The sequence below is a fragment of the Schistocerca piceifrons genome, chromosome 8, assembly GCF_021461385.2.
Source record: "Schistocerca piceifrons isolate TAMUIC-IGC-003096 chromosome 8, iqSchPice1.1, whole genome shotgun sequence".
Lineage (NCBI taxonomy): Eukaryota > Metazoa > Arthropoda > Insecta > Orthoptera > Acrididae > Schistocerca > Schistocerca piceifrons.
This window is the reverse complement of record NC_060145.1, coordinates 140,916,658-140,932,996: the sequence shown is the minus strand read 5'-3', so window position 1 is coordinate 140,932,996 and position 16,339 is coordinate 140,916,658. Positions and strand designations below refer to the sequence as shown.

At 53.2% G+C, this 16,339-nt stretch overlaps 36 non-coding genes across 36 annotated transcripts; 12 read left to right on the top strand and 24 right to left on the bottom strand.

Moving 5' to 3' along the window:
• Window positions 1-21: 21 nt before the first annotated feature.
• On the bottom strand, window positions 22-93 carry Trnad-guc. Its single transcript has one exon. It is a non-coding gene; the product is annotated as a tRNA-Asp (tRNA).
• A 112-nt stretch (window positions 94-205) lies between these two features.
• On the bottom strand, window positions 206-297 carry Trnai-uau. Its single transcript is given in 2 exon segments — window positions 206-241; window positions 260-297. It is a non-coding gene; the product is annotated as a tRNA-Ile (tRNA).
• A 445-nt stretch (window positions 298-742) lies between these two features.
• Window positions 743-815, top strand: Trnar-acg. The gene has a single exon. It is a non-coding gene; the product is annotated as a tRNA-Arg (tRNA).
• Window positions 816-1,394: 579 nt separating this feature from the next.
• Trnad-guc lies at window positions 1,395-1,466 on the bottom strand. The gene has a single exon. It is a non-coding gene; the product is annotated as a tRNA-Asp (tRNA).
• Window positions 1,467-1,578: 112 nt separating this feature from the next.
• On the bottom strand, window positions 1,579-1,670 carry Trnai-uau. The gene is given in 2 exon segments: window positions 1,579-1,614; window positions 1,633-1,670. It is a non-coding gene; the product is annotated as a tRNA-Ile (tRNA).
• Window positions 1,671-2,115: 445 nt separating this feature from the next.
• On the top strand, window positions 2,116-2,188 carry Trnar-acg. The gene has a single exon. It is a non-coding gene; the product is annotated as a tRNA-Arg (tRNA).
• A 579-nt stretch (window positions 2,189-2,767) lies between these two features.
• Window positions 2,768-2,839, bottom strand: Trnad-guc. Its single transcript has one exon. It is a non-coding gene; the product is annotated as a tRNA-Asp (tRNA).
• A 112-nt stretch (window positions 2,840-2,951) lies between these two features.
• Window positions 2,952-3,043, bottom strand: Trnai-uau. Its single transcript is given in 2 exon segments — window positions 2,952-2,987; window positions 3,006-3,043. It is a non-coding gene; the product is annotated as a tRNA-Ile (tRNA).
• A 445-nt stretch (window positions 3,044-3,488) lies between these two features.
• Trnar-acg lies at window positions 3,489-3,561 on the top strand. The gene has a single exon. It is a non-coding gene; the product is annotated as a tRNA-Arg (tRNA).
• A 579-nt stretch (window positions 3,562-4,140) lies between these two features.
• Window positions 4,141-4,212, bottom strand: Trnad-guc. The gene has a single exon. It is a non-coding gene; the product is annotated as a tRNA-Asp (tRNA).
• A 112-nt stretch (window positions 4,213-4,324) lies between these two features.
• On the bottom strand, window positions 4,325-4,416 carry Trnai-uau. Its single transcript is given in 2 exon segments — window positions 4,325-4,360; window positions 4,379-4,416. It is a non-coding gene; the product is annotated as a tRNA-Ile (tRNA).
• A 445-nt stretch (window positions 4,417-4,861) lies between these two features.
• Window positions 4,862-4,934, top strand: Trnar-acg. The gene has a single exon. It is a non-coding gene; the product is annotated as a tRNA-Arg (tRNA).
• A 579-nt stretch (window positions 4,935-5,513) lies between these two features.
• Window positions 5,514-5,585, bottom strand: Trnad-guc. The gene has a single exon. It is a non-coding gene; the product is annotated as a tRNA-Asp (tRNA).
• A 112-nt stretch (window positions 5,586-5,697) lies between these two features.
• Window positions 5,698-5,789, bottom strand: Trnai-uau. The gene is given in 2 exon segments: window positions 5,698-5,733; window positions 5,752-5,789. It is a non-coding gene; the product is annotated as a tRNA-Ile (tRNA).
• Window positions 5,790-6,234: 445 nt separating this feature from the next.
• Window positions 6,235-6,307, top strand: Trnar-acg. Its single transcript has one exon. It is a non-coding gene; the product is annotated as a tRNA-Arg (tRNA).
• Window positions 6,308-6,886: 579 nt separating this feature from the next.
• Trnad-guc lies at window positions 6,887-6,958 on the bottom strand. Its single transcript has one exon. It is a non-coding gene; the product is annotated as a tRNA-Asp (tRNA).
• A 112-nt stretch (window positions 6,959-7,070) lies between these two features.
• On the bottom strand, window positions 7,071-7,162 carry Trnai-uau. The gene is given in 2 exon segments: window positions 7,071-7,106; window positions 7,125-7,162. It is a non-coding gene; the product is annotated as a tRNA-Ile (tRNA).
• Window positions 7,163-7,607: 445 nt separating this feature from the next.
• Window positions 7,608-7,680, top strand: Trnar-acg. The gene has a single exon. It is a non-coding gene; the product is annotated as a tRNA-Arg (tRNA).
• A 579-nt stretch (window positions 7,681-8,259) lies between these two features.
• Trnad-guc lies at window positions 8,260-8,331 on the bottom strand. Its single transcript has one exon. It is a non-coding gene; the product is annotated as a tRNA-Asp (tRNA).
• Window positions 8,332-8,443: 112 nt separating this feature from the next.
• On the bottom strand, window positions 8,444-8,535 carry Trnai-uau. Its single transcript is given in 2 exon segments — window positions 8,444-8,479; window positions 8,498-8,535. It is a non-coding gene; the product is annotated as a tRNA-Ile (tRNA).
• Window positions 8,536-8,980: 445 nt separating this feature from the next.
• Window positions 8,981-9,053, top strand: Trnar-acg. The gene has a single exon. It is a non-coding gene; the product is annotated as a tRNA-Arg (tRNA).
• Window positions 9,054-9,632: 579 nt separating this feature from the next.
• On the bottom strand, window positions 9,633-9,704 carry Trnad-guc. The gene has a single exon. It is a non-coding gene; the product is annotated as a tRNA-Asp (tRNA).
• A 112-nt stretch (window positions 9,705-9,816) lies between these two features.
• On the bottom strand, window positions 9,817-9,908 carry Trnai-uau. Its single transcript is given in 2 exon segments — window positions 9,817-9,852; window positions 9,871-9,908. It is a non-coding gene; the product is annotated as a tRNA-Ile (tRNA).
• A 445-nt stretch (window positions 9,909-10,353) lies between these two features.
• Window positions 10,354-10,426, top strand: Trnar-acg. The gene has a single exon. It is a non-coding gene; the product is annotated as a tRNA-Arg (tRNA).
• Window positions 10,427-11,005: 579 nt separating this feature from the next.
• Window positions 11,006-11,077, bottom strand: Trnad-guc. The gene has a single exon. It is a non-coding gene; the product is annotated as a tRNA-Asp (tRNA).
• Window positions 11,078-11,189: 112 nt separating this feature from the next.
• On the bottom strand, window positions 11,190-11,281 carry Trnai-uau. Its single transcript is given in 2 exon segments — window positions 11,190-11,225; window positions 11,244-11,281. It is a non-coding gene; the product is annotated as a tRNA-Ile (tRNA).
• Window positions 11,282-11,726: 445 nt separating this feature from the next.
• On the top strand, window positions 11,727-11,799 carry Trnar-acg. The gene has a single exon. It is a non-coding gene; the product is annotated as a tRNA-Arg (tRNA).
• A 579-nt stretch (window positions 11,800-12,378) lies between these two features.
• On the bottom strand, window positions 12,379-12,450 carry Trnad-guc. The gene has a single exon. It is a non-coding gene; the product is annotated as a tRNA-Asp (tRNA).
• A 112-nt stretch (window positions 12,451-12,562) lies between these two features.
• Window positions 12,563-12,654, bottom strand: Trnai-uau. The gene is given in 2 exon segments: window positions 12,563-12,598; window positions 12,617-12,654. It is a non-coding gene; the product is annotated as a tRNA-Ile (tRNA).
• Window positions 12,655-13,099: 445 nt separating this feature from the next.
• Trnar-acg lies at window positions 13,100-13,172 on the top strand. The gene has a single exon. It is a non-coding gene; the product is annotated as a tRNA-Arg (tRNA).
• Window positions 13,173-13,751: 579 nt separating this feature from the next.
• Window positions 13,752-13,823, bottom strand: Trnad-guc. Its single transcript has one exon. It is a non-coding gene; the product is annotated as a tRNA-Asp (tRNA).
• Window positions 13,824-13,935: 112 nt separating this feature from the next.
• On the bottom strand, window positions 13,936-14,027 carry Trnai-uau. The gene is given in 2 exon segments: window positions 13,936-13,971; window positions 13,990-14,027. It is a non-coding gene; the product is annotated as a tRNA-Ile (tRNA).
• A 445-nt stretch (window positions 14,028-14,472) lies between these two features.
• Trnar-acg lies at window positions 14,473-14,545 on the top strand. Its single transcript has one exon. It is a non-coding gene; the product is annotated as a tRNA-Arg (tRNA).
• Window positions 14,546-15,124: 579 nt separating this feature from the next.
• On the bottom strand, window positions 15,125-15,196 carry Trnad-guc. The gene has a single exon. It is a non-coding gene; the product is annotated as a tRNA-Asp (tRNA).
• Window positions 15,197-15,308: 112 nt separating this feature from the next.
• Trnai-uau lies at window positions 15,309-15,400 on the bottom strand. Its single transcript is given in 2 exon segments — window positions 15,309-15,344; window positions 15,363-15,400. It is a non-coding gene; the product is annotated as a tRNA-Ile (tRNA).
• A 445-nt stretch (window positions 15,401-15,845) lies between these two features.
• On the top strand, window positions 15,846-15,918 carry Trnar-acg. The gene has a single exon. It is a non-coding gene; the product is annotated as a tRNA-Arg (tRNA).
• The last annotated feature ends 421 nt before the right edge of the window (window positions 15,919-16,339 follow it).

Genomic DNA, 16,339 nt, shown 5'->3' with positions numbered 1-16,339 from the left:
TTCGCGATATAAAAATCGCACCTCCCCGGCGGGGAATCGAACCCCGGTCTCCCGCGTGACAGGCGGGGATACTAACCACTATACTACCGAGGAACACGCAGTCGTTGACTACAGTGCACGCACATTTATGGTCTCTCAGGTACGTGATGCATCTCAAATCTAGCGTCCCGATGCTTCCATAGTCAGCTGCTACGAAATAAAAGTATGCCCCAGGTGAGGCTCGAACTCACAACCCCGGCATTGCTCACGGCTACTGCCTTATAAGTACCGTGCGCTAACCAATTGCGCCACTGGGGCTACAGCAGAGTGCTTACAGTTAGCGGTATTCACTTTGATGCCAACCTGTTGTGGCTACAGACCCGTCATACGACCGTCACCTGCGGCCATACTACGACTTTAGCACCTGTCTACGAATGCTTCATACGATTCTTGTTTTATATGCTACACTTACAAGCATGTCAACCGCTTGTCATCAGCGAAAAAATGCAAAAAAACGGGCGCCTTGCATTCCGCTACCTGTCCAACAGCGACGGCAGATGTGTGGCAAGCTCTAAGCTGTGCAGGCGCTCCGTGGCCGAGCAGCAGGAGGAGAGATGCCTTCCTTGGTGGCAGCTCCCTGCAGAGTGCGGAAGACCAGAGTGGCCGCGCCGCCGTTGTCAGTGGATGACATGCAATTGCCGAGCCACGGAGAACACGTTGCTTTGCGATGTGCACCCGCCTCGTAGCAGAAAACGCGAACAGTGGCCCTGTGGCGCAACGGATAACGCGTCTGACTACGCATCAGAAGATTCCAGGTTCGAATCCTGGCAGGGTCGGCATTTTGTTAGTTGCGGGCGCGTAGCTAGGCAGTGCATTCGAATGTCTCCACCTTCGTGGAGTGCAATGTTAATCCTGAGCATCTCGCAGCTGCATCTCGAGACGATCGCGGTAAATATCGCTTCGTGCAAGCGTCAGCGTAGCGTCAGTCGAGCAAAGTCGAGACAAGTCAAGCTGGGAGATGCTACACAGTTAATTAAACGGTAGGCGACGCAGACAACGCTTTTCCAAGTGTCCCATGTCACGCACCGAAGAGCGCGCTTCTCTCGGCACAGCAGAGTGGCGCAGTGGAAGCGTGCTGGGCCCATAACCCAGAGGTCCGTGGATCGAAACCACGCTCTGCTAAAATTATTCTTTTTCTTGGGTGCTTCGAGCTCGATCATTAATCTTGGGGTGCGCTGATTCAGCGTCGACAGCAAACCCTGTGAGTTGTGAAACGACGACGTCGTGTGCAGAATACGAGAAACACTTCCTAAGACGCAGACTTTCTTACGATTTTTTAGCAATTACATTCCTTGATCACAACGGTAATGCTTTTTCGGGCCACACGTGCAACCTTCGCGATATAAAAATCGCACCTCCCCGGCGGGGAATCGAACCCCGGTCTCCCGCGTGACAGGCGGGGATACTAACCACTATACTACCGAGGAACACGCAGTCGTTGACTACAGTGCACGCACATTTATGGTCTCTCAGGTACGTGATGCATCTCAAATCTAGCGTCCCGATGCTTCCATAGTCAGCTGCTACGAAATAAAAGTATGCCCCAGGTGAGGCTCGAACTCACAACCCCGGCATTGCTCACGGCTACTGCCTTATAAGTACCGTGCGCTAACCAATTGCGCCACTGGGGCTACAGCAGAGTGCTTACAGTTAGCGGTATTCACTTTGATGCCAACCTGTTGTGGCTACAGACCCGTCATACGACCGTCACCTGCGGCCATACTACGACTTTAGCACCTGTCTACGAATGCTTCATACGATTCTTGTTTTATATGCTACACTTACAAGCATGTCAACCGCTTGTCATCAGCGAAAAAATGCAAAAAAACGGGCGCCTTGCATTCCGCTACCTGTCCAACAGCGACGGCAGATGTGTGGCAAGCTCTAAGCTGTGCAGGCGCTCCGTGGCCGAGCAGCAGGAGGAGAGATGCCTTCCTTGGTGGCAGCTCCCTGCAGAGTGCGGAAGACCAGAGTGGCCGCGCCGCCGTTGTCAGTGGATGACATGCAATTGCCGAGCCACGGAGAACACGTTGCTTTGCGATGTGCACCCGCCTCGTAGCAGAAAACGCGAACAGTGGCCCTGTGGCGCAACGGATAACGCGTCTGACTACGCATCAGAAGATTCCAGGTTCGAATCCTGGCAGGGTCGGCATTTTGTTAGTTGCGGGCGCGTAGCTAGGCAGTGCATTCGAATGTCTCCACCTTCGTGGAGTGCAATGTTAATCCTGAGCATCTCGCAGCTGCATCTCGAGACGATCGCGGTAAATATCGCTTCGTGCAAGCGTCAGCGTAGCGTCAGTCGAGCAAAGTCGAGACAAGTCAAGCTGGGAGATGCTACACAGTTAATTAAACGGTAGGCGACGCAGACAACGCTTTTCCAAGTGTCCCATGTCACGCACCGAAGAGCGCGCTTCTCTCGGCACAGCAGAGTGGCGCAGTGGAAGCGTGCTGGGCCCATAACCCAGAGGTCCGTGGATCGAAACCACGCTCTGCTAAAATTATTCTTTTTCTTGGGTGCTTCGAGCTCGATCATTAATCTTGGGGTGCGCTGATTCAGCGTCGACAGCAAACCCTGTGAGTTGTGAAACGACGACGTCGTGTGCAGAATACGAGAAACACTTCCTAAGACGCAGACTTTCTTACGATTTTTTAGCAATTACATTCCTTGATCACAACGGTAATGCTTTTTCGGGCCACACGTGCAACCTTCGCGATATAAAAATCGCACCTCCCCGGCGGGGAATCGAACCCCGGTCTCCCGCGTGACAGGCGGGGATACTAACCACTATACTACCGAGGAACACGCAGTCGTTGACTACAGTGCACGCACATTTATGGTCTCTCAGGTACGTGATGCATCTCAAATCTAGCGTCCCGATGCTTCCATAGTCAGCTGCTACGAAATAAAAGTATGCCCCAGGTGAGGCTCGAACTCACAACCCCGGCATTGCTCACGGCTACTGCCTTATAAGTACCGTGCGCTAACCAATTGCGCCACTGGGGCTACAGCAGAGTGCTTACAGTTAGCGGTATTCACTTTGATGCCAACCTGTTGTGGCTACAGACCCGTCATACGACCGTCACCTGCGGCCATACTACGACTTTAGCACCTGTCTACGAATGCTTCATACGATTCTTGTTTTATATGCTACACTTACAAGCATGTCAACCGCTTGTCATCAGCGAAAAAATGCAAAAAAACGGGCGCCTTGCATTCCGCTACCTGTCCAACAGCGACGGCAGATGTGTGGCAAGCTCTAAGCTGTGCAGGCGCTCCGTGGCCGAGCAGCAGGAGGAGAGATGCCTTCCTTGGTGGCAGCTCCCTGCAGAGTGCGGAAGACCAGAGTGGCCGCGCCGCCGTTGTCAGTGGATGACATGCAATTGCCGAGCCACGGAGAACACGTTGCTTTGCGATGTGCACCCGCCTCGTAGCAGAAAACGCGAACAGTGGCCCTGTGGCGCAACGGATAACGCGTCTGACTACGCATCAGAAGATTCCAGGTTCGAATCCTGGCAGGGTCGGCATTTTGTTAGTTGCGGGCGCGTAGCTAGGCAGTGCATTCGAATGTCTCCACCTTCGTGGAGTGCAATGTTAATCCTGAGCATCTCGCAGCTGCATCTCGAGACGATCGCGGTAAATATCGCTTCGTGCAAGCGTCAGCGTAGCGTCAGTCGAGCAAAGTCGAGACAAGTCAAGCTGGGAGATGCTACACAGTTAATTAAACGGTAGGCGACGCAGACAACGCTTTTCCAAGTGTCCCATGTCACGCACCGAAGAGCGCGCTTCTCTCGGCACAGCAGAGTGGCGCAGTGGAAGCGTGCTGGGCCCATAACCCAGAGGTCCGTGGATCGAAACCACGCTCTGCTAAAATTATTCTTTTTCTTGGGTGCTTCGAGCTCGATCATTAATCTTGGGGTGCGCTGATTCAGCGTCGACAGCAAACCCTGTGAGTTGTGAAACGACGACGTCGTGTGCAGAATACGAGAAACACTTCCTAAGACGCAGACTTTCTTACGATTTTTTAGCAATTACATTCCTTGATCACAACGGTAATGCTTTTTCGGGCCACACGTGCAACCTTCGCGATATAAAAATCGCACCTCCCCGGCGGGGAATCGAACCCCGGTCTCCCGCGTGACAGGCGGGGATACTAACCACTATACTACCGAGGAACACGCAGTCGTTGACTACAGTGCACGCACATTTATGGTCTCTCAGGTACGTGATGCATCTCAAATCTAGCGTCCCGATGCTTCCATAGTCAGCTGCTACGAAATAAAAGTATGCCCCAGGTGAGGCTCGAACTCACAACCCCGGCATTGCTCACGGCTACTGCCTTATAAGTACCGTGCGCTAACCAATTGCGCCACTGGGGCTACAGCAGAGTGCTTACAGTTAGCGGTATTCACTTTGATGCCAACCTGTTGTGGCTACAGACCCGTCATACGACCGTCACCTGCGGCCATACTACGACTTTAGCACCTGTCTACGAATGCTTCATACGATTCTTGTTTTATATGCTACACTTACAAGCATGTCAACCGCTTGTCATCAGCGAAAAAATGCAAAAAAACGGGCGCCTTGCATTCCGCTACCTGTCCAACAGCGACGGCAGATGTGTGGCAAGCTCTAAGCTGTGCAGGCGCTCCGTGGCCGAGCAGCAGGAGGAGAGATGCCTTCCTTGGTGGCAGCTCCCTGCAGAGTGCGGAAGACCAGAGTGGCCGCGCCGCCGTTGTCAGTGGATGACATGCAATTGCCGAGCCACGGAGAACACGTTGCTTTGCGATGTGCACCCGCCTCGTAGCAGAAAACGCGAACAGTGGCCCTGTGGCGCAACGGATAACGCGTCTGACTACGCATCAGAAGATTCCAGGTTCGAATCCTGGCAGGGTCGGCATTTTGTTAGTTGCGGGCGCGTAGCTAGGCAGTGCATTCGAATGTCTCCACCTTCGTGGAGTGCAATGTTAATCCTGAGCATCTCGCAGCTGCATCTCGAGACGATCGCGGTAAATATCGCTTCGTGCAAGCGTCAGCGTAGCGTCAGTCGAGCAAAGTCGAGACAAGTCAAGCTGGGAGATGCTACACAGTTAATTAAACGGTAGGCGACGCAGACAACGCTTTTCCAAGTGTCCCATGTCACGCACCGAAGAGCGCGCTTCTCTCGGCACAGCAGAGTGGCGCAGTGGAAGCGTGCTGGGCCCATAACCCAGAGGTCCGTGGATCGAAACCACGCTCTGCTAAAATTATTCTTTTTCTTGGGTGCTTCGAGCTCGATCATTAATCTTGGGGTGCGCTGATTCAGCGTCGACAGCAAACCCTGTGAGTTGTGAAACGACGACGTCGTGTGCAGAATACGAGAAACACTTCCTAAGACGCAGACTTTCTTACGATTTTTTAGCAATTACATTCCTTGATCACAACGGTAATGCTTTTTCGGGCCACACGTGCAACCTTCGCGATATAAAAATCGCACCTCCCCGGCGGGGAATCGAACCCCGGTCTCCCGCGTGACAGGCGGGGATACTAACCACTATACTACCGAGGAACACGCAGTCGTTGACTACAGTGCACGCACATTTATGGTCTCTCAGGTACGTGATGCATCTCAAATCTAGCGTCCCGATGCTTCCATAGTCAGCTGCTACGAAATAAAAGTATGCCCCAGGTGAGGCTCGAACTCACAACCCCGGCATTGCTCACGGCTACTGCCTTATAAGTACCGTGCGCTAACCAATTGCGCCACTGGGGCTACAGCAGAGTGCTTACAGTTAGCGGTATTCACTTTGATGCCAACCTGTTGTGGCTACAGACCCGTCATACGACCGTCACCTGCGGCCATACTACGACTTTAGCACCTGTCTACGAATGCTTCATACGATTCTTGTTTTATATGCTACACTTACAAGCATGTCAACCGCTTGTCATCAGCGAAAAAATGCAAAAAAACGGGCGCCTTGCATTCCGCTACCTGTCCAACAGCGACGGCAGATGTGTGGCAAGCTCTAAGCTGTGCAGGCGCTCCGTGGCCGAGCAGCAGGAGGAGAGATGCCTTCCTTGGTGGCAGCTCCCTGCAGAGTGCGGAAGACCAGAGTGGCCGCGCCGCCGTTGTCAGTGGATGACATGCAATTGCCGAGCCACGGAGAACACGTTGCTTTGCGATGTGCACCCGCCTCGTAGCAGAAAACGCGAACAGTGGCCCTGTGGCGCAACGGATAACGCGTCTGACTACGCATCAGAAGATTCCAGGTTCGAATCCTGGCAGGGTCGGCATTTTGTTAGTTGCGGGCGCGTAGCTAGGCAGTGCATTCGAATGTCTCCACCTTCGTGGAGTGCAATGTTAATCCTGAGCATCTCGCAGCTGCATCTCGAGACGATCGCGGTAAATATCGCTTCGTGCAAGCGTCAGCGTAGCGTCAGTCGAGCAAAGTCGAGACAAGTCAAGCTGGGAGATGCTACACAGTTAATTAAACGGTAGGCGACGCAGACAACGCTTTTCCAAGTGTCCCATGTCACGCACCGAAGAGCGCGCTTCTCTCGGCACAGCAGAGTGGCGCAGTGGAAGCGTGCTGGGCCCATAACCCAGAGGTCCGTGGATCGAAACCACGCTCTGCTAAAATTATTCTTTTTCTTGGGTGCTTCGAGCTCGATCATTAATCTTGGGGTGCGCTGATTCAGCGTCGACAGCAAACCCTGTGAGTTGTGAAACGACGACGTCGTGTGCAGAATACGAGAAACACTTCCTAAGACGCAGACTTTCTTACGATTTTTTAGCAATTACATTCCTTGATCACAACGGTAATGCTTTTTCGGGCCACACGTGCAACCTTCGCGATATAAAAATCGCACCTCCCCGGCGGGGAATCGAACCCCGGTCTCCCGCGTGACAGGCGGGGATACTAACCACTATACTACCGAGGAACACGCAGTCGTTGACTACAGTGCACGCACATTTATGGTCTCTCAGGTACGTGATGCATCTCAAATCTAGCGTCCCGATGCTTCCATAGTCAGCTGCTACGAAATAAAAGTATGCCCCAGGTGAGGCTCGAACTCACAACCCCGGCATTGCTCACGGCTACTGCCTTATAAGTACCGTGCGCTAACCAATTGCGCCACTGGGGCTACAGCAGAGTGCTTACAGTTAGCGGTATTCACTTTGATGCCAACCTGTTGTGGCTACAGACCCGTCATACGACCGTCACCTGCGGCCATACTACGACTTTAGCACCTGTCTACGAATGCTTCATACGATTCTTGTTTTATATGCTACACTTACAAGCATGTCAACCGCTTGTCATCAGCGAAAAAATGCAAAAAAACGGGCGCCTTGCATTCCGCTACCTGTCCAACAGCGACGGCAGATGTGTGGCAAGCTCTAAGCTGTGCAGGCGCTCCGTGGCCGAGCAGCAGGAGGAGAGATGCCTTCCTTGGTGGCAGCTCCCTGCAGAGTGCGGAAGACCAGAGTGGCCGCGCCGCCGTTGTCAGTGGATGACATGCAATTGCCGAGCCACGGAGAACACGTTGCTTTGCGATGTGCACCCGCCTCGTAGCAGAAAACGCGAACAGTGGCCCTGTGGCGCAACGGATAACGCGTCTGACTACGCATCAGAAGATTCCAGGTTCGAATCCTGGCAGGGTCGGCATTTTGTTAGTTGCGGGCGCGTAGCTAGGCAGTGCATTCGAATGTCTCCACCTTCGTGGAGTGCAATGTTAATCCTGAGCATCTCGCAGCTGCATCTCGAGACGATCGCGGTAAATATCGCTTCGTGCAAGCGTCAGCGTAGCGTCAGTCGAGCAAAGTCGAGACAAGTCAAGCTGGGAGATGCTACACAGTTAATTAAACGGTAGGCGACGCAGACAACGCTTTTCCAAGTGTCCCATGTCACGCACCGAAGAGCGCGCTTCTCTCGGCACAGCAGAGTGGCGCAGTGGAAGCGTGCTGGGCCCATAACCCAGAGGTCCGTGGATCGAAACCACGCTCTGCTAAAATTATTCTTTTTCTTGGGTGCTTCGAGCTCGATCATTAATCTTGGGGTGCGCTGATTCAGCGTCGACAGCAAACCCTGTGAGTTGTGAAACGACGACGTCGTGTGCAGAATACGAGAAACACTTCCTAAGACGCAGACTTTCTTACGATTTTTTAGCAATTACATTCCTTGATCACAACGGTAATGCTTTTTCGGGCCACACGTGCAACCTTCGCGATATAAAAATCGCACCTCCCCGGCGGGGAATCGAACCCCGGTCTCCCGCGTGACAGGCGGGGATACTAACCACTATACTACCGAGGAACACGCAGTCGTTGACTACAGTGCACGCACATTTATGGTCTCTCAGGTACGTGATGCATCTCAAATCTAGCGTCCCGATGCTTCCATAGTCAGCTGCTACGAAATAAAAGTATGCCCCAGGTGAGGCTCGAACTCACAACCCCGGCATTGCTCACGGCTACTGCCTTATAAGTACCGTGCGCTAACCAATTGCGCCACTGGGGCTACAGCAGAGTGCTTACAGTTAGCGGTATTCACTTTGATGCCAACCTGTTGTGGCTACAGACCCGTCATACGACCGTCACCTGCGGCCATACTACGACTTTAGCACCTGTCTACGAATGCTTCATACGATTCTTGTTTTATATGCTACACTTACAAGCATGTCAACCGCTTGTCATCAGCGAAAAAATGCAAAAAAACGGGCGCCTTGCATTCCGCTACCTGTCCAACAGCGACGGCAGATGTGTGGCAAGCTCTAAGCTGTGCAGGCGCTCCGTGGCCGAGCAGCAGGAGGAGAGATGCCTTCCTTGGTGGCAGCTCCCTGCAGAGTGCGGAAGACCAGAGTGGCCGCGCCGCCGTTGTCAGTGGATGACATGCAATTGCCGAGCCACGGAGAACACGTTGCTTTGCGATGTGCACCCGCCTCGTAGCAGAAAACGCGAACAGTGGCCCTGTGGCGCAACGGATAACGCGTCTGACTACGCATCAGAAGATTCCAGGTTCGAATCCTGGCAGGGTCGGCATTTTGTTAGTTGCGGGCGCGTAGCTAGGCAGTGCATTCGAATGTCTCCACCTTCGTGGAGTGCAATGTTAATCCTGAGCATCTCGCAGCTGCATCTCGAGACGATCGCGGTAAATATCGCTTCGTGCAAGCGTCAGCGTAGCGTCAGTCGAGCAAAGTCGAGACAAGTCAAGCTGGGAGATGCTACACAGTTAATTAAACGGTAGGCGACGCAGACAACGCTTTTCCAAGTGTCCCATGTCACGCACCGAAGAGCGCGCTTCTCTCGGCACAGCAGAGTGGCGCAGTGGAAGCGTGCTGGGCCCATAACCCAGAGGTCCGTGGATCGAAACCACGCTCTGCTAAAATTATTCTTTTTCTTGGGTGCTTCGAGCTCGATCATTAATCTTGGGGTGCGCTGATTCAGCGTCGACAGCAAACCCTGTGAGTTGTGAAACGACGACGTCGTGTGCAGAATACGAGAAACACTTCCTAAGACGCAGACTTTCTTACGATTTTTTAGCAATTACATTCCTTGATCACAACGGTAATGCTTTTTCGGGCCACACGTGCAACCTTCGCGATATAAAAATCGCACCTCCCCGGCGGGGAATCGAACCCCGGTCTCCCGCGTGACAGGCGGGGATACTAACCACTATACTACCGAGGAACACGCAGTCGTTGACTACAGTGCACGCACATTTATGGTCTCTCAGGTACGTGATGCATCTCAAATCTAGCGTCCCGATGCTTCCATAGTCAGCTGCTACGAAATAAAAGTATGCCCCAGGTGAGGCTCGAACTCACAACCCCGGCATTGCTCACGGCTACTGCCTTATAAGTACCGTGCGCTAACCAATTGCGCCACTGGGGCTACAGCAGAGTGCTTACAGTTAGCGGTATTCACTTTGATGCCAACCTGTTGTGGCTACAGACCCGTCATACGACCGTCACCTGCGGCCATACTACGACTTTAGCACCTGTCTACGAATGCTTCATACGATTCTTGTTTTATATGCTACACTTACAAGCATGTCAACCGCTTGTCATCAGCGAAAAAATGCAAAAAAACGGGCGCCTTGCATTCCGCTACCTGTCCAACAGCGACGGCAGATGTGTGGCAAGCTCTAAGCTGTGCAGGCGCTCCGTGGCCGAGCAGCAGGAGGAGAGATGCCTTCCTTGGTGGCAGCTCCCTGCAGAGTGCGGAAGACCAGAGTGGCCGCGCCGCCGTTGTCAGTGGATGACATGCAATTGCCGAGCCACGGAGAACACGTTGCTTTGCGATGTGCACCCGCCTCGTAGCAGAAAACGCGAACAGTGGCCCTGTGGCGCAACGGATAACGCGTCTGACTACGCATCAGAAGATTCCAGGTTCGAATCCTGGCAGGGTCGGCATTTTGTTAGTTGCGGGCGCGTAGCTAGGCAGTGCATTCGAATGTCTCCACCTTCGTGGAGTGCAATGTTAATCCTGAGCATCTCGCAGCTGCATCTCGAGACGATCGCGGTAAATATCGCTTCGTGCAAGCGTCAGCGTAGCGTCAGTCGAGCAAAGTCGAGACAAGTCAAGCTGGGAGATGCTACACAGTTAATTAAACGGTAGGCGACGCAGACAACGCTTTTCCAAGTGTCCCATGTCACGCACCGAAGAGCGCGCTTCTCTCGGCACAGCAGAGTGGCGCAGTGGAAGCGTGCTGGGCCCATAACCCAGAGGTCCGTGGATCGAAACCACGCTCTGCTAAAATTATTCTTTTTCTTGGGTGCTTCGAGCTCGATCATTAATCTTGGGGTGCGCTGATTCAGCGTCGACAGCAAACCCTGTGAGTTGTGAAACGACGACGTCGTGTGCAGAATACGAGAAACACTTCCTAAGACGCAGACTTTCTTACGATTTTTTAGCAATTACATTCCTTGATCACAACGGTAATGCTTTTTCGGGCCACACGTGCAACCTTCGCGATATAAAAATCGCACCTCCCCGGCGGGGAATCGAACCCCGGTCTCCCGCGTGACAGGCGGGGATACTAACCACTATACTACCGAGGAACACGCAGTCGTTGACTACAGTGCACGCACATTTATGGTCTCTCAGGTACGTGATGCATCTCAAATCTAGCGTCCCGATGCTTCCATAGTCAGCTGCTACGAAATAAAAGTATGCCCCAGGTGAGGCTCGAACTCACAACCCCGGCATTGCTCACGGCTACTGCCTTATAAGTACCGTGCGCTAACCAATTGCGCCACTGGGGCTACAGCAGAGTGCTTACAGTTAGCGGTATTCACTTTGATGCCAACCTGTTGTGGCTACAGACCCGTCATACGACCGTCACCTGCGGCCATACTACGACTTTAGCACCTGTCTACGAATGCTTCATACGATTCTTGTTTTATATGCTACACTTACAAGCATGTCAACCGCTTGTCATCAGCGAAAAAATGCAAAAAAACGGGCGCCTTGCATTCCGCTACCTGTCCAACAGCGACGGCAGATGTGTGGCAAGCTCTAAGCTGTGCAGGCGCTCCGTGGCCGAGCAGCAGGAGGAGAGGTGCCTTCCTTGGTGGCAGCTCTCTGCAGAGTGCGGAAGACCAGAGTGGCCGCGCCGCCGTTGTCAGTGGATGACATGCAATTGCCGAGCCACGGAGAACACGTTGCTTTGCGATGTGCACCCGCCTCGTAGCAGAAAACGCGAACAGTGGCCCTGTGGCGCAACGGATAACGCGTCTGACTACGCATCAGAAGATTCCAGGTTCGAATCCTGGCAGGGTCGGCATTTTGTTAGTTGCGGGCGCGTAGCTAGGCAGTGCATTCGAATGTCTCCACCTTCGTGGAGTGCAATGTTAATCCTGAGCATCTCGCAGCTGCATCTCGAGACGATCGCGGTAAATATCGCTTCGTGCAAGCGTCAGCGTAGCGTCAGTCGAGCAAAGTCGAGACAAGTCAAGCTGGGAGATGCTACACAGTTAATTAAACGGTAGGCGACGCAGACAACGCTTTTCCAAGTGTCCCATGTCACGCACCGAAGAGCGCGCTTCTCTCGGCACAGCAGAGTGGCGCAGTGGAAGCGTGCTGGGCCCATAACCCAGAGGTCCGTGGATCGAAACCACGCTCTGCTAAAATTATTCTTTTTCTTGGGTGCTTCGAGCTCGATCATTAATCTTGGGGTGCGCTGATTCAGCGTCGACAGCAAACCCTGTGAGTTGTGAAACGACGACGTCGTGTGCAGAATACGAGAAACACTTCCTAAGACGCAGACTTTCTTACGATTTTTTAGCAATTACATTCCTTGATCACAACGGTAATGCTTTTTCGGGCCACACGTGCAACCTTCGCGATATAAAAATCGCACCTCCCCGGCGGGGAATCGAACCCCGGTCTCCCGCGTGACAGGCGGGGATACTAACCACTATACTACCGAGGAACACGCAGTCGTTGACTACAGTGCACGCACATTTATGGTCTCTCAGGTACGTGATGCATCTCAAATCTAGCGTCCCGATGCTTCCATAGTCAGCTGCTACGAAATAAAAGTATGCCCCAGGTGAGGCTCGAACTCACAACCCCGGCATTGCTCACGGCTACTGCCTTATAAGTACCGTGCGCTAACCAATTGCGCCACTGGGGCTACAGCAGAGTGCTTACAGTTAGCGGTATTCACTTTGATGCCAACCTGTTGTGGCTACAGACCCGTCATACGACCGTCACCTGCGGCCATACTACGACTTTAGCACCTGTCTACGAATGCTTCATACGATTCTTGTTTTATATGCTACACTTACAAGCATGTCAACCGCTTGTCATCAGCGAAAAAATGCAAAAAAACGGGCGCCTTGCATTCCGCTACCTGTCCAACAGCGACGGCAGATGTGTGGCAAGCTCTAAGCTGTGCAGGCGCTCCGTGGCCGAGCAGCAGGAGGAGAGATGCCTTCCTTGGTGGCAGCTCCCTGCAGAGTGCGGAAGACCAGAGTGGCCGCGCCGCCGTTGTCAGTGGATGACATGCAATTGCCGAGCCACGGAGAACACGTTGCTTTGCGATGTGCACCCGCCTCGTAGCAGAAAACGCGAACAGTGGCCCTGTGGCGCAACGGATAACGCGTCTGACTACGCATCAGAAGATTCCAGGTTCGAATCCTGGCAGGGTCGGCATTTTGTTAGTTGCGGGCGCGTAGCTAGGCAGTGCATTCGAATGTCTCCACCTTCGTGGAGTGCAATGTTAATCCTGAGCATCTCGCAGCTGCATCTCGAGACGATCGCGGTAAATATCGCTTCGTGCAAGCGTCAGCGTAGCGTCAGTCGAGCAAAGTCGAGACAAGTCAAGCTGGGAGATGCTACACAGTTAATTAAACGGTAGGCGACGCAGACAACGCTTTTCCAAGTGTCCCATGTCACGCACCGAAGAGCGCGCTTCTCTCGGCACAGCAGAGTGGCGCAGTGGAAGCGTGCTGGGCCCATAACCCAGAGGTCCGTGGATCGAAACCACGCTCTGCTAAAATTATTCTTTTTCTTGGGTGCTTCGAGCTCGATCATTAATCTTGGGGTGCGCTGATTCAGCGTCGACAGCAAACCCTGTGAGTTGTGAAACGACGACGTCGTGTGCAGAATACGAGAAACACTTCCTAAGACGCAGACTTTCTTACGATTTTTTAGCAATTACATTCCTTGATCACAACGGTAATGCTTTTTCGGGCCACACGTGCAACCTTCGCGATATAAAAATCGCACCTCCCCGGCGGGGAATCGAACCCCGGTCTCCCGCGTGACAGGCGGGGATACTAACCACTATACTACCGAGGAACACGCAGTCGTTGACTACAGTGCACGCACATTTATGGTCTCTCAGGTACGTGATGCATCTCAAATCTAGCGTCCCGATGCTTCCATAGTCAGCTGCTACGAAATAAAAGTATGCCCCAGGTGAGGCTCGAACTCACAACCCCGGCATTGCTCACGGCTACTGCCTTATAAGTACCGTGCGCTAACCAATTGCGCCACTGGGGCTACAGCAGAGTGCTTACAGTTAGCGGTATTCACTTTGATGCCAACCTGTTGTGGCTACAGACCCGTCATACGACCGTCACCTGCGGCCATACTACGACTTTAGCACCTGTCTACGAATGCTTCATACGATTCTTGTTTTATATGCTACACTTACAAGCATGTCAACCGCTTGTCATCAGCGAAAAAATGCAAAAAAACGGGCGCCTTGCATTCCGCTACCTGTCCAACAGCGACGGCAGATGTGTGGCAAGCTCTAAGCTGTGCAGGCGCTCCGTGGCCGAGCAGCAGGAGGAGAGGTGCCTTCCTTGGTGGCAGCTCTCTGCAGAGTGCGGAAGACCAGAGTGGCCGCGCCGCCGTTGTCAGTGGATGACATGCAATTGCCGAGCCACGGAGAACACGTTGCTTTGCGATGTGCACCCGCCTCGTAGCAGAAAACGCGAACAGTGGCCCTGTGGCGCAACGGATAACGCGTCTGACTACGCATCAGAAGATTCCAGGTTCGAATCCTGGCAGGGTCGGCATTTTGTTAGTTGCGGGCGCGTAGCTAGGCAGTGCATTCGAATGTCTCCACCTTCGTGGAGTGCAATGTTAATCCTGAGCATCTCGCAGCTGCATCTCGAGACGATCGCGGTAAATATCGCTTCGTGCAAGCGTCAGCGTAGCGTCAGTCGAGCAAAGTCGAGACAAGTCAAGCTGGGAGATGCTACACAGTTAATTAAACGGTAGGCGACGCAGACAACGCTTTTCCAAGTGTCCCATGTCACGCACCGAAGAGCGCGCTTCTCTCGGCACAGCAGAGTGGCGCAGTGGAAGCGTGCTGGGCCCATAACCCAGAGGTCCGTGGATCGAAACCACGCTCTGCTAAAATTATTCTTTTTCTTGGGTGCTTCGAGCTCGATCATTAATCTTGGGGTGCGCTGATTCAGCGTCGACAGCAAACCCTGTGAGTTGTGAAACGACGACGTCGTGTGCAGAATACGAGAAACACTTCCTAAGACGCAGACTTTCTTACGATTTTTTAGCAATTACATTCCTTGATCACAACGGTAATGCTTTTTCGGGCCACACGTGCAACCTTCGCGATATAAAAATCGCACCTCCCCGGCGGGGAATCGAACCCCGGTCTCCCGCGTGACAGGCGGGGATACTAACCACTATACTACCGAGGAACACGCAGTCGTTGACTACAGTGCACGCACATTTATGGTCTCTCAGGTACGTGATGCATCTCAAATCTAGCGTCCCGATGCTTCCATAGTCAGCTGCTACGAAATAAAAGTATGCCCCAGGTGAGGCTCGAACTCACAACCCCGGCATTGCTCACGGCTACTGCCTTATAAGTACCGTGCGCTAACCAATTGCGCCACTGGGGCTACAGCAGAGTGCTTACAGTTAGCGGTATTCACTTTGATGCCAACCTGTTGTGGCTACAGACCCGTCATACGACCGTCACCTGCGGCCATACTACGACTTTAGCACCTGTCTACGAATGCTTCATACGATTCTTGTTTTATATGCTACACTTACAAGCATGTCAACCGCTTGTCATCAGCGAAAAAATGCAAAAAAACGGGCGCCTTGCATTCCGCTACCTGTCCAACAGCGACGGCAGATGTGTGGCAAGCTCTAAGCTGTGCAGGCGCTCCGTGGCCGAGCAGCAGGAGGAGAGATGCCTTCCTTGGTGGCAGCTCCCTGCAGAGTGCGGAAGACCAGAGTGGCCGCGCCGCCGTTGTCAGTGGATGACATGCAATTGCCGAGCCACGGAGAACACGTTGCTTTGCGATGTGCACCCGCCTCGTAGCAGAAAACGCGAACAGTGGCCCTGTGGCGCAACGGATAACGCGTCTGACTACGCATCAGAAGATTCCAGGTTCGAATCCTGGCAGGGTCGGCATTTTGTTAGTTGCGGGCGCGTAGCTAGGCAGTGCATTCGAATGTCTCCACCTTCGTGGAGTGCAATGTTAATCCTGAGCATCTCGCAGCTGCATCTCGAGACGATCGCGGTAAATATCGCTTCGTGCAAGCGTCAGCGTAGCGTCAGTCGAGCAAAGTCGAGACAAGTCAAGCTGGGAGATGCTACACAGTTAATTAAACGGTAGGCGACGCAGACAACGCTTTTCCAAGTGTCCCATGTCACGCACCGAAGAGCGCGCTTCTCTCGGCACAGCAGAGTGGCGCAGTGGAAGCGTGCTGGGCCCATAACCCAGAGGTCCGTGGATCGAAACCACGCTCTGCTAAAATTATTCTTTTTCTTGGGTGCTTCGAGCTCGATCATTAATCTTGGGGTGCGCTGATTCAGCGTCGACAGCAAA